Source organism: Leucoraja erinacea, chromosome 20 (assembly GCF_028641065.1).
Source record: "Leucoraja erinacea ecotype New England chromosome 20, Leri_hhj_1, whole genome shotgun sequence".
In the NCBI taxonomy this organism is placed as follows: domain Eukaryota; kingdom Metazoa; phylum Chordata; class Chondrichthyes; order Rajiformes; family Rajidae; genus Leucoraja; species Leucoraja erinaceus.
The window spans coordinates 4,911,685-4,926,489 of NC_073396.1; the positions used below are offsets into that span (position 1 = coordinate 4,911,685).

The 14,805-nt window shown below is 43.2% G+C and overlaps 1 protein-coding gene across 2 annotated transcripts in view; it reads left to right on the forward strand.

Annotated features, from left to right (window-relative positions):
• rnf216 (ring finger protein 216) overlaps nucleotides 1-14,805 on the forward strand; it is a 124,503-nt gene that overhangs the window by 54,620 nt on the left and 55,078 nt on the right. The gene's annotated exons all lie outside the window — the stretch shown is intronic.

The following is a 14,805-nucleotide window of genomic DNA, read 5'->3' on the forward strand; positions in this document are numbered from 1 at the left end:
TTGTAAAAGCACATTCTTCACCATGGCTCATGTCTGGCCCCTTGTACAGAAAACGTAACCACTTGAATGCATAACTAAAATTTTAATTGAAATAATTACTAGAACCTTCCGGCAAAATGGCAAAAGTTGCAGCAAATGGCACTTTATTCTCTGCTCCAACATGTGTCCACGTAAATGGGAGTTGAGGATGCGCTAGAATCCAGAATTTAAGTTGCATGAACACGTGGGTTTAATAGGACTACGGGAAATTAAAGAAATCAGGACCAGTCTCCTGCAGCTAGTCAAAAGTTTCAAAGGACTTTTATTGTCCCGTGTACCAATTAAGACGCAGTGATACCCGATTACCATGCAGCCATACTAAAAAATGCAACAAGACACAGAACTACATAAAAGTTAACATAAACATCCACCACAGCGGATTCCCCACATTCTTCACTGCGATGGAAGCTAAAAAAGTCCAATCTTCTTACTCTTTATTCACTGATCAATATTTGGATTTTGTTGATTAACTGCACCAATCGTCGTCACTTTCTAATGTTTTGCCCTTTTGTTTGAGTAAATCTCATAGTTGAAGATATACAAAACCTTCATTCTAGACATGATTCTTAATCTATGTTAATACTGTTGATTTTAGCTGGGCATGGCTTAAGGAAGTGAATTGGGTTTTGGAAGTCTTATTGCTAGAAGTACATTATTGGTGTTGCCTTATTATTGCAATCCAGTGAATTTGCTCAAATCTGGTGGAAAAATTGCAGATATTTTTTGTTGTGTGTCTCCTGACACTTGCTGTTTGATCCGAGCATAAAGGGAGAATTCTGTCTGTCTTCTGGGACCTTTGGCATGGACCCTGCAGCTGCAAGCACAGATCAGAGGTCAGGTCTCCCACAGCGAGTGATGCACCTCCTGATGCCCCAAGGCCCAATACTCTTCACGTGTCGGGATAAGTGTATGGGGTGATTGCTGGACGGCGCAGACTCGGTGGGCCGAAGGGCCTGTTTCCGTGCTCTGTCTCTCAATGTCATATGGAGTCGATACCACAAGTTCCGAGCAATGGCTTGCATCCGCCCTTTGAGCCAGGACCACAAGCCACAGTCCTGATGAACAGCCACTCCTTACCAAGCCATGGCAATTTTATTATGTGAATGCACCAGCAGAGGGCAAGGCATGGTGCCAGATTCACAATGCAGCAATGCAGCTTGAGCAAATGGTATGGAGAGAAAAGGTTCGGGATACTGGCGGGATCAGCCATACCTATGGCGGTGTGGGAGTGGAGGACTCCAAATTTCAGCCGAATTTTATTGATTCACCAATCTCAGGTCTGGGCGATCTGCTGAGCAAATGCTATTTTTAAACAGGGCGGGAATAAAGAGTTTCAAAGAGGTCAATAATCTCAGGTCTCGCGATCATCGAAACTGGATCAATAACCGGTCATTTTACTGGAAGCAGTATTTTGAAAGCCTCAAAGGCTGGGGCGGCTCTGCAGACTTGGACAGTGAATTGGTGGTGTTGCAGAGAGGTCAAGAACACACAGTGTTGACACGTGGCATGAGTACGGATCGAGGAGAGCAGTAATTCGAGAAGTGCTGAATAGCTTGTACTTATCTGTGATTCATGGGTGGATTTGAACTGTTAATGTGGTCATTTCAATTAAAATATGTTAATTCCCTTGGATTAAGTCACAGTCGGTGATATTTGCTGAGGGAAGAGAAGCTGCTGTGGAAGCAGCTTTTGGTCAATGGCAAAACCAAGAAGAGAGATGCACCATTGAAGGTGAGCATTCTTGAAAGAACGGTGGTGATAGGTTAAATAGTAGCAAAAAAACTTGTTGTTGCCTGAAATCTGACATTAAAGCAAATTGCAGGGGTGCACATCGGGTTTAGTTACATCCACAGAAAGAATGTTTAAGAAGGAACTGCAGATGCTGGCAAATTGAAGGGAGACAAAAATGCTGGAGAAACACAGCGGGTGTGGCGGCTGCCTCACCCGCTGAGTTTCTCCAGCATTTTTGTCCACAAAGAGAAAAGCAGATAACATTTCAGTTCCATCGCCTTTCATCAGAACTGGAAGTTCATGGTGATTGAATGAATCAAGTGGTAAAGAACAGAATAGTCCTTTCATGGCGCCTGATTCATTGCCCAATCATGATCTGTGGAGTTGCAAATAAAATCAGCTTTATCTCCTCTATGGCCCATCGCATTCTGTACAGCCACAAACTTCAAATGGAACCAGATGACTAATTTATAAGAGCATGAGTCCGTGGAGTTTAAAGGGCTTATTATAGGGTTTGAGTCACAGTACACTCCTGAATCATGTACGTTTTACCATTGGTTTCTGTGACACTGCATTCAGTTTGCAACCATAAATGGTAAATAGAATTTATCAATAACTTGGAAACAACACCACAGGAAGACGAAGGATGTTATCAGTGTTCTTGTGGTCAAATAGTAAGCGTGGATGGTTTGGAATGAAACTCATCCGCTGAACTTAATGCTGGTTTCCTGTGTCATGTCGTAAAAATATCATCCTATCCCAGCCCAAACTGACGCAGTTGTTTGTGTAAATAAACTATTAAAGCTGCAACTATTTGCGGAAATGATGCTGTGCATTTAATTGGTGGCGAGGTTTTCGTGCAGGGTTTTTCTTGTAAGTCTAACGGCAGGAATTCCCAAAGATGCACTGGACACAACTGTTTGTTCTAGGTGTAGATACAAGCAACTGCAGCTGCTGGATTGCAAAAAAACAAGAAAGAAAGTTCTCGACCGGAAACGTTACCCGTCCATGTTCTCCAGAGATGCTTCCTGCCCCGCTGAATTATCCCAGTACGTGGTGTCCTTTTGTGTATTAACCAGCGTATGCATTCTTTGTTTCCCATGTTAAAGAACACAACTTTTTAGATGTTTTCACTGGGCATAAAAAGTCAGAGGCTTTTGGTGGCTGGCAGTCAAGTAGAGGAGGAGCATTTACATTGTAAAATTAAAGCCCCAAGAAAATTCGATGGGTAGAAAATGACCCTCCTTTGTATACTTTGAATGGATGATATATGTGCTTTGAGCTGTTGAGTGCAGAAGCCAATGCTACTGAATCTCAGTCGTGCAGCTCAACGTCCACTTTTAGCACCAACAAGAGAGAATGAATTTCTACTTCAGCATCTTTTGATCCTATCAGGACTTGGTTGCACATTATGTTGTCATGTTATTTTTATGCTCTCCTATCAAGGTTTTCTTCTCATGATAGTGCAAACTACTTCCCAGAATGTAATTCCACACATGCCACATATCTTTTCATGGTTTGGCCACGTTGCCTTGTTCAACTGTGGACTTTGACACAGAATTATTGGCGCTTGGGGAGATCTGTGTGCTTTTTATAGTGCACTTTAGATCCATTTTCAATCCAGGTAGAAATGATGATGTGCCGGGCTAAAACATGAGAAAAGTGCCCGTGTGGTAAATGGTCGGATGCTAAACAGCATCAACATACATAGAGATGCAAATCCATAGGTTCTTGCAAGGAGTGACAGACTTAGACAGGCCCCCTCTTTCAACCAGCACCACTGCCACTCCTGTCATTTAATCTCTCACCCTTTCACAGATTTTGGTTTAGTTCAGAGATACAGCGCGGAAACAGGCCCTTCGGCCCACCGAGTCCGCACTGACCAACAATCCCCACACATTAACACAACCCTATGCACTCTAGGAACAATTTACATTTATACCAAGCCAATTAACCTACAAACCTGCTCTGTAACTTAGCACTTGTTTCAATTCTACCTTTTCCCAGCTCTGATGAAAGATCAAAAACACGAAACGATTACCGTTTCCATCTTCACAGATGCCTCCGAGCCAACAGAGCGTGCAGTAATTTTTTATTTCATTTTTATTCATTCCTCTGCTATTTATTTGTAACTCCTTGTATGTATGTGCGTGTGTTAAGTCTAATCCATCTCCTCAAGTGATGAATGTTAATGGGGAGAGTGGGCAGGCTGCCCAAGGCACCACAACACAGCCTGATCCCATCCTCAGCCTTACATTTTTCATTAACGATCCATGGGAGTAGATTTCGTCTTAATTTGCCCTTCCGAGCTGATGTGCTGAAACAAGTCACATCACCTGTCCTCGCCCCCAACTAAATTCGACAAACAAGAGCCTCAGACTGGAAATCCAATCTGATACATTCACAGTCGCACACAACTGTAACAAGGAATGTGTTTGCAAAGATTTTGTTTTCAATTTCGACATAAAATATTCTTGTAGTGGGCAAAGTTGTAGAGTAAGAAATACAAGTGTTGAGATAACTGGTCCTGTGAAAATAGATTGCTGCTTCTAAGCTGGTGTTTACTTTGGATTCCCAAAGAGCAGAATACATCTTTAAGATGTGGAGCAAATGCATCGTAGGAATGGTTAAGCTGAACTTTGGAACTTGAATCTCAAACAGTTGCCTAATTTGGTCAGCGCTGCAGCAGAGACTTGACCTGTTTGGTCAAATCGTACAAGCGAGAGGAAATAGTTCTTATTGAGGGAGTAGCAGATCGACACTCACTTCCTCCTGAAGGAGGAAGCAGATTCTCATTGCTTCCATTTTTTTTAATGATCATTTTCTGATGCACAGCATAACTATTGTTTCCACAAATCCCTGACATGGACGTTTTGACAAGGAAGTCAAAAAGGAAGTCTCACTTTTGACATGCTCAAGGCATTTTTTTTCAGGTTTTTAAATTTTTGGTTAGTATAATTCTACTGAAGTAGCATGGTGCGATAGAGAGCAGGGTCCCCAAATTTGAATGAAATGAGCTTGAAATCTGCTTCAAAAAAATGTGAATTCTGTCCATTGCCAAATTCTCCAGCGAATATGCTGAATCACTGATGCTGGAAGGTTCAGTATCTTCCATATTATTTCAACTTTTTGAAACAAAATGTACTGGGAAAGTAGAGAAATAAAAGTGAACTTCAAATTATAATGGCTCTGAAGCACTCAAATTTCAACGCTACAGAATGGCAACACAGATTCAAAGACAATTGCCTCTTTGTTTATTTTTTTCTCCTTCCGCTCTTTGTATCAGCATCCAAGAGATTGATCTATGATTTCTGGAGATCAAATTAACAGCCTCGTGGTGAGGACGGAGATGCACAGGGTCTCTTGCCCAGAGTAGGTGAATCGAGGACCAGAGGACACAGGTTTAAGGTGAAGGGGGAAAGTTTTAATAGGACTCTGAGGGGTAACGTTTCCACGCAAAGGGTGGTGGATGTATGGAACAAGCTGCCAGAGGAGATAGTTGAGGCAGGGACTATCCCAACATTTAAGAAGCTGTTGGACAGGTACATGGATAGGACCGATTTGGAGGGATATGGACCAAATGGTGGCAGGTGGGGACTAGTGTAGCTGGAACATGTTGGCCAGTATGGGCAAGTTGGGCCGAAGGGCCTGTTTCCACACGTTATCATTTTATGACTGATGTGATTCAGTGAAATTGGCCTCCTTTGTTCCTAACTGCCAACGATAAATGCTCCAATGCGGAGGAAGAAACTGCAACAACAATACCTGACAATAGGGTGGTTGATCTGCAGAGATCTTGAATAGAACGTGAAATTGAAATTGAATTGCCAGTGCTGCTCTGAATGGCAAAAAAGCTGTTGCACTTACGGTTTGTATATTCGGGAAAAAAATGAAAATGTTTTAAAAGATACATGATTAATTTTAGTTTAGATATACAGCGTGGAAATGGGCCCTTCATCCCACCGAGTCCACACCGACCAACGATCACCCATTCACACTTATTCTGCTCTACACACTAGGGGACAATTTACAGAAGTCAATTAACCTACAAGCCTGCATGTCTTTGGAATGTGGGAGGAGACCAGAGCACCCAGAGAAAACCCACGCAGTCACTGGGAGAATGAACCAAATTCCGTACAGACTTAACACCCTTTGTCAAATCGAACCCGGGTCTTGTGACTGTCGCAAATTGGAGGAGCAGCACCTCATATTTTGCTTGGGTAGTTTACACCCCAGCGGTAAGAACATTGACTTCTCCAATTTCAGGTAGTCCCTGCTTTCTCCCTCCTTCCCCTTCCCAGCTCTCCCACAGCCCACTGTCTCCACCTCTTCCTTTCTTCTTCCCACCCCCACCCCCACATCAGTCTGAAGAAGGGTCTCGACCCGAAACGTCACCTATTCCTTCGCTCCATAGATGCTGGCTCACCTGCTGAGTTTCTCCAGCATTTTTGTCTACCCTTTGATTTTTCCAGCATCTGCAGTTCTTTCTTAAACACCAGGTCTTGTGAAGTAACTTTACACGAAATGTTATATATTGAAAGCTTCTCAGCACTAGATGCTAAATTATGACAGCTGGGCAGGAATGGTTCCAAAGTTTTCTGCTAAATGTATCTAATAATTATTAGCGGGTCATGGCAAGCTCAGAGTGTGGAAAGGAAATGCAGATGCTGATTTAAACAGAAGATAGACACAAAAAGCTGGAGTAGCTCAGCGGGACAGGCAGCGTCTCTGGAGAGAAGGAATGGGTGACGTTTCAGGTCGAGACTGAAGAAGGGTCTCGACCCGAAACGTCACCCATTCCTTCTCGCCGGAGATGCTTCTTGTCCCGCTGAGTTACTCCAGCTTTTTGTGTCTATTTATGGTTTTCATGCAAAGTACATTTTTCTTTTTTAATTGTGGTTTTTCCACTGTGTTTAGCAAATGGTTTTCAAATGGTGTTTTAGCAAGAGGTGGGTTTTTAGCAAGTGGTTTTCTTCCAAAAGAAATATAGGAGGACTTGCAAATATTGACATATTCCCCAAAACCTAGTGCTTTAAAAGTTGAGAGATGGTGCCACGGATCTGAATCTATTAATGCCAAAACGGGTCTTAAAACGGGTATTTAACAATGGAACTATTAGTAGATAGTCAACAAGTAGGGTGAAGATGGGTGAAAAATAGAAGGCACCATATTCTATTAAGGATCGGCATGGGTTTTTTGACCTTAGCTTGAAAAAAGTGCTGTGAATTGAATTGCTCTCAATTTACTGCCTGTGATAAAGAGCAAAACTATTTTTCTAGAGCTACTGCTGTTCATTTCTGGATGTGATTTTCTAAAGGTTAACAACAGAGGTCACTCTGCAAACATTTTTAAACCATTTATGGTTTTTTAACGTGTTTTAAGTAGTTGATTGGACATCTGAGGTTATGGTGGTACTATTTTTGATTCAAGGCATTTCTGTCTGAAGAGGATATATTGTATTTTCTCTGGCCTTTTGTTCTGCGAAGGTGCATTATTTGTGATTAAGATCGTTATGACGAGTAAAGTGGCCAGTCCGGCAGCTTTTTAATACAATAAAAAGCAATATTTTTGGATGATTCTCATTGTAAGTGAGTTATTAACTGCTTGCTCCCTTCTATTATCCAGTCACGCTGTTAAATGTTGAATGCAATCCATTTCAATGAGAAGTATGGTTTATCTTTGACTTGCATGTCTGTAAAAGAGTATTAGAAATGGGAGCCTTTTGCTGAACTATGTTGAAGCATGGTTACACATTGCCAGACCCATGAAATCTTTTCTTCCCCTCGTTTCAAACTTCTTAGCTATCCTGATATTGATCCTTGCATCAGATAAGCAATGAGAAAATTGGTAAGGGATTCTGTCAAATCTTTTTTTTTTAATTAGAAATTTCAAATATGTGAAAAATGCAGTTATCCTTTACAAATATAACCTGCATAGTGTTCAGTTGTAATTTCAAATGCAGTCTTTTTAATTAGTTAATGATTCAGGCGGTCCCCGTATGGTGAATTAGTTCCATTTTTGTTTATAGGTCCATAGGTCGTTTTTTTGCCAGAAAATGTACAAAAAGCATTCAATATGCTAACCATATGCCTAGAGTATTGTAATGAATGGCATCAGAAGCACAAAAGACTAATCAGAAAGAACAAAGGTATTAGTGAGATCAAATGCAGGTTTTTTATTCTTATTTCATTGCATTATTCAAACATTGAGCCTATCCCTCGTCTCGAGGGATCATTTTTACTTTGCAGCGTGGTAGTGAAGGGGAAACTCTGGTGTCTTAGTTGTACTGCTTTGTGTGGAAGGTGTGATGAGAGCGGCATTTCCATGTTGTTTATAGTTTCCTGGTGCGTTTGTAAGCGGGGGAGGTTCTTGCCATGTAATCACCCATTCCTATATCTTCAACAGTAGTTGACATTACTTCAGCAGCTTAATCATATGAAGTTTTAGTGATCTTTATTTCTCTGGGCTCAGAATGTTGCTGCATCATAGGTAGTCATGCATGGGTGGGGGGGGGGTGTGGGAGGGAGAGGGGGGAGGGGAGAGAGAAGTAGAAGAGTGGGTAGGGAGGGAGGGGTAGGGGGGAGGGGTGGAAGAGGGACAGGGGAGGGGTGGGGGTGAGAGGGAGGGAGGGGGAGAGAGAGGGTGAGGGGTGGGGTAAGTGGGAGAGAAGTGGAAGAGTGGGGAGGGAGGGGGGGTAGGGGGAGTGGTGGAAGAGGGGAAGGGGGGGGGCTGGAGGAGAGAGGGAAGGGGGGTGGGGGAGAGAGAGGGATGGGGTGGGAGGAGGAGGGTGAGGGAGAGGGAGATGGAGAGGGTGGGAGGGGGAGGGAGAGAGAGGGATGGCGAGGGGGGGGAGAGAGGGGTGGGGGGGTGGGGAGGGGGAGAGAGAGGTGTGGGGGAGGGGGGGGTACCACCTCCAGTTTAAATTCCATTTGGAATATTTTGGAGGACCAATAAACCAAGAATCTGGGGAGGAGGGGGATTGGGGGAGACTCATTCTGAGGAACTGTTAACACTCATGATTACATATTTTAGGAGTTTTAAACAAATGAACAGGTGGTCATGACCCTGAATATGTTCCTTTGGGCTGCAGTTTTGCTCTTGCAGTTTTTGCTCATTTGTTTTGAGTGTTTGGCGTAAGATATATTTCTGATTTGCTGTTTGATTACATTTGTGTCTGAATGTAAATGACTTCAGGAGCACTCTTGAGAATTTTATACAGCTTGTTAAAAAATAAAGTGGTTTATCTCTTAACATCGAGAATCATTGGTTAATGAGCGAACCAATCTGGAGAATATTCAAATAAATTTTTTAAATAAATTTGTGTTAATTTATGATAAGATGACATTAGTTGTTGAAGGTTCCATTTTGTAAATTAAATTAAAGATCCTTAAACAAATGGATCTACTTTTATCCCCTAATTTCTCCAGTTGCTCTTTGAAAGAGAAGTCTTGTCAAAAATGCGAGAAATACATGCAAATTAGGAAGGTTACCCCAAAAGATAGAGGCATTAGTAGGGCACTGAATGGTTAGTTACTTCATGGAAATTATTATATCTTGTTTAACTTGCATCCTTCCTGAAGGATGGCACAGCTGGTAAATCTGCTGGTCACAGCACCAGAGGCCCAGGTTCAACCCTGACCTTGCGTGCTATCTGTGTGGAGTTTGCACATTCTCCCCGAGACTGTGTAGGAAGGAACTGCAGATGCTGGTTTAAAATAGTGGAGTAACTCCGCGGGACAGGCAGCATCACTGGAGAGAAGGAATGGGTGACGTTTTGTGTCGAGACCCTTCTTCAGACACTATGACTGTAACCGTGACTCTATCGGTTTTCTCCGGGTGCTCCAGTTTCCTCCCACATCCCAAAGCCGTACAGGTTTGTCGGTTAATTGTCCAATGTAAGTTGCCCCTACTGGGATAACTAGTGTGAACGGGTGATCGATGGTCGGCGTTGGCTGATGGGCCTGTTTCCATGGTCTATCTCTAAACTATTCCCTTACTTCCACAAAAAAATCATGGTTCTAAGTTGTGATCGATGCATTCACTGCAAGTGACATCCATTTCTATGCAGGCATTTAAACTATGGATAGCTGTGGTAATAATTTTTTCATCAGATCAATAACTAATTTTCTGGATCAATTTACTTTAGCCTATTACAAAATATACTTTGCACACACATTCTCCCATGAGCTATTTCAGCAAATTATATTTTACATGTGAATTGTGCCCATAGTGCTATTTTTGCGATTTCTCACGCCCTATTTCTTTCTACTTAAAGCTAGCTGTTCCAAAGCTTGGCTATTCCATTAATCTACTGCTGGCACAGAGGGTCTGAAATTAGCAAATTGCCTGTGTATAAGTCATGCTTGTTCATGGTAAGCAATTGGTGCTTCAAAACGAATTGGTCCTTCAAAGAACATCCCTTATTATGGCTCGTTGAGTTACATCAGCATTGTTTGATTTCCATTTCAATAGAGTTAACTACAGGTTTTTTTTAATTTAAAGCTATTTTCGTTGACCATGAAACCAAAACATAACACCCTACCAATGACCATATCCTCTCAATGCATCCTGCTTTTTGTATCGTTAGTATTTTTCAACTATACATTGAAATATGGTTCACGTATTAAAGCAGATATGCAAAACAGTTTTGACCAATCTGTCTCTTAGACCCACATGACCAATGTAAAATGACTTGTGGTACTTCTTGCTTTTCCCCTCTGCTATTCCAGAGCCAGCCTTAAGAGAGAGACCTTTGCCCCCCCCCCCCCCCCCCCCCCCCCCCCCCCCCCCCCCCCCCCCCCCCCCCCCCCCCCCCCCAGCAATTTTGATGCTTCTCTGCACAAGTCAACAATGACTTCCCCCAACATATCAGGAAACATAGGGGCAGGAAACATGTCCCCGATGTTGGGGGAGTCCAGAACCAGGGGCCACAGTTTAAGAATAAGGAGTAAGCCATTTAGAACGGCCATTTAGAACGGAGACGAAACACTTTTTCTCACAGAGAGTGGTGAGCCTGTGGAATTCTCTGCCTCAGAGAGCAGTGGAGGCGGGTTCTCTGGATGCTTTCAAGAGAGCGCTAGATAGGGCTCTTAAAAATAGCGGAGTCAGGGGATATGGGGAGAAGGCAGGAACGGGGTACTGATTGGGGATGATCAGCCATGATCACATTGAATGGCGGTGCTGGCTCGAAGGGCTGAATGGCCTACTCCTGCACCTGTTGTCTATTGAGGGAGAAATGGGAACTTTAATGCCAAAGAGGGCCATCCATATATAGCGATTGAGGATGCTGTTTGCACTTTTGTTATGTGGTAAAGATGATTATGCCCCTCGATTGGGAGACTGGGTGGTTGAGAAAGAATCTTGCAATGACTGTCCCTGTGACTGAAGCGGGGCGACTCCTCTAATTACCACACTCGACTGTCGCCATTCCAAGAAATGGTCATGATTACAACATCTCTGAAATTCCCTGGCACAGTTCTCTCTTCCCAGCAGAGGAAGATGAGGTCACGAGTCTGTGCAGAAATATTTTGCGTCCTCTGCTTGTAGCCACTAGAGGGAGTCAGTAGCACAGTGAATGACCTCGAGACGCGCCTGTGATCCTGTTCGAAGTTGCACAAAAAAAGCTGGTGGAAACTCAGCGGGTGCGGCAGCATCTATGGAGCGAAGGAAATAGGCAACGTTTCGGGCCGAAAAGGAAATAGGCAACGTTTCGGGCCGAAACCCTTGGGTTTCGGCCCGAAACGTTGCCTATTTCCTTCGCTCCATAGATGCTGCAGCACCCGCTGAGTTTCTCCAGCTTTTTTTGTGTACCTTCGATTTTCCAGCATCTGCAGTTCCTTCTTAAACACCCTGTTCCAAGTACTTGCTTTGCTCCAGCAAACCTGACTCACCAAGAGCTATAAAACACTACAGACAATCGAAACGATGGGCAGCGGATGAGTTTTATCATGTTAAACCAATAATGGTTGAAGTTTTATAGCGTATACCTGTTTGCTTTAAGGATTACAACGCAGCGGAAGTTGATGAACTGAATCATGGTGACTAACAGATTTGCTGGTAAATAGTTGTTCAAATGGCAGTTAGTGGTTGCTGCAAATCTGGTTGGGAGGACTGGCAAGAATTTAATAGGCAAGGTGAAAAAGTTGTTTGGAACCAGACAAAAACCTAGTCATCAATAAACAATAGGTGCAGGTGTAGGCCATTCGGTCCTTCGAGCCAGCACCGCCATTCAGTGTGATGATGGCTGATCATCCACAATCAGTACCCCGTTCCTGCCTTCTCCCCATATCCCCTGACTCCGCTATCTTTAAGAGCTCTATCTAACTCTCTCTTGAAAGCATCCAATGAACCGGCCTCCACAGCCCTCTGATGCAGAGATGCAGTGTGCTCATGATTTTGTTTTTCATAGAACAGTAACAGGCCCTTCAGCCCATAATGTATGTGCCAAACATAATGCCAAGTCATGGCACCGGTGGGCCTAAGCCTGTGCTGCAGCACTCGCCCAAGCCATCTTCTCTTGTTTCTCCCACTACACTCAAGCTGTCCTTGGGTTGAATACTTAATATAGTATCTCGGACATCCTTGGCAGGTTTGCTCTGGTAAATAATATCAGCATTGGTATACAGGCAAAACTTGATGTTGGCCGACTCTGAATGTGCTGGAGATCCAAATTGGATTGTAACCATTGGGACCTCATGCCCAGGTTTGCAGAGGAAAAAAAGACAACGTTCCTAATATAGCCCTCTCTTTAGTCAACCTTATATGTGTGGCTGTGCGTGGATTGTCAAGCTGTACATTTCACTACTTGGCTCTGATGAAATCAGAATGCAGCTTTAATAGTGGACGTCATAGTTCTGAAATTGAATGTAATTTCCCTTTGCAGCTTGAGTTATGCAATATTTATGATAAATCACGGTAAAGTTTTGCAAAATGGTTTCGGTACTGTTTTTGGTAATGGGATCCAGCATCTCGTTTGCTTAGAAACTGCAGTTATTAACTGAGAAACTGTCCTGTTATTAAACATAAATAAATTGTAACTCTCAGAAACAGTCATGATAGCACGAGGATTGACGGAAAGATAACTTAAAAGGTCCAATTTTAATCCTGGATTAAAATAATCCACAAAAAGAAGAAATATGAAGAAGAAAATGGTTGTAGCTGTACCATGGGGCATGCAAAAGCTTACGACCATTGAGTATTCTCCGAGAATTGATTAAAGTGTAATTAGAACTCTCCTGCTACTAATTTAATAGCCCTTTTGTACATTATAATTAATGTACCGAGCTTAAAGATCTGTGGTTTGTAGGTTAAGCTATCTACAGCGTGATGTACAGCAAATACTGCAATGAAGCTTAAGATTCGGTAAGAAACCTTAATTTAAAATGCTTAAAATATATTTCAAACATGGCCCTGTTGTGTCTGGTTAGAGAGCATGTGTATGCGTGTTGTGCCATTTGAGACTGAGATAAGGGTGAGGTTTTCTTCTGACATTAGTGCGTGTCTGGAATGGGAAATCTGTGACTGCGCCGTTCTGATTATGCCTTTTATTTTTCCTTTTGCTTTCGTTACCACCACCTTCTTCCCCCTCCCCTCTTCCCACCTCCCCCCACCCAACTCGGCGCTTTCTACTCTCATAATATTTAAGTTCTAGTTCTTATCTTTGTCTTGGATTAAAAGGGAGTTGCAGATGAGTGTTTCTTGCAAGCAAGCCCGCACCACACCCCATTATCCCTCTTGCTGAGAGCGAGATTGTTCAATCAGCTGGGAGATGTTGTCATGGAAACAGCATCCATATGATTGCTGGTGCATTAGCAGATAACTTTTGATCGCCAGCCGGTGAAAGTTAAAAAGGGTGACCCATTAAATCCACTTCCCATCTCGTCGTTAAATTCTTAATGTCTTGAATTCCAGTCAGTATAACTGTTGATAGACAAATACCTGAGAAATATAGTGCTTTTTTTTTTTTTTGCTGCGCTGTTAACCATGTTTCTCATTCGTATTTCAAAGCCTGGCAGCCTGCATACAAGAGCTCTTCTAGACAGTCATTCAGACGGGTGAGGCAGTATCTCTGGAGAGAAGGAATGGGCGACACTTCGAGTCGAGACCCTTCTTCAGACCTGAAGAGCGGTCTCGACGCGAAACATCTCCCATTCCTTCTCTCCAGAAATCCTGCCTCACCTGCTGAGTTACTCCAGCGTTTTGTGTCTACCTTTGATTTAAACCAGCATCTGCAGTTCTTCCTTACATAGTCATTCAGACTCTTGGTAGTTGTTTATGCACATTCTTTCCTGGCTAGAACCTTAGTTGTGAATATCTTCCCTATAAACCAGCATCTGCTGTTCCTTCCTACACATTTTGCCTGCTGCACTGCAGCAGGCAAAATGTGTAGGAAGGAACAGCAGAAAAAGCTCGTCAAGGTATGCCAACTGTGAAGACGCTCTCCCCTTCTCTCTGCAACACCCTCTCTCACTGCTCCCCTTTGTGATTCCCAATGCTCTCCATCATGGACTCCACCCTTCTTGAGGTCTTTGCTGTATGACTCTGTAAACCAGTGCCAGAGAATCTCAGCTATTTCATGGTCTGCCGCCGGAGTCTCTATGTGGTTGGCGATTTCCGGCAGTGTCATCCACAGTTTGCCAACATGATTCGCCCCAAAGAAAGTTAAAAGATGCTTGAGACAGACGCAAAGCGCTGGAGTAACTCAGCTGGTCAAGCAGCATCTCTGGGAAAAAACGGATGGGTTACGTTTTGGGTCGGGACCCTTCCTCAGTCTTGACTTGGTTGCAGCTCAGAGATATCTTCGTGGAATGGGAAGGTCCTAGAAAGATGGCGTAGTCAAGGGATCGGTGTGGATTATCAGAATGAATTTCGATCTTAGATCTGTGCATCTTTAGTCACCATCTCAGACGGCTTTGCCAAGAAGTACTTTAAAGAGCAACCATGGTTCTGGAAAAAGGTCCTGTGGGCAGATGAGATGAAGATTAACTTATATCAGAGTGATGGCAAGAGCAAAGTATGGAGGAGAGAAGGAACTGC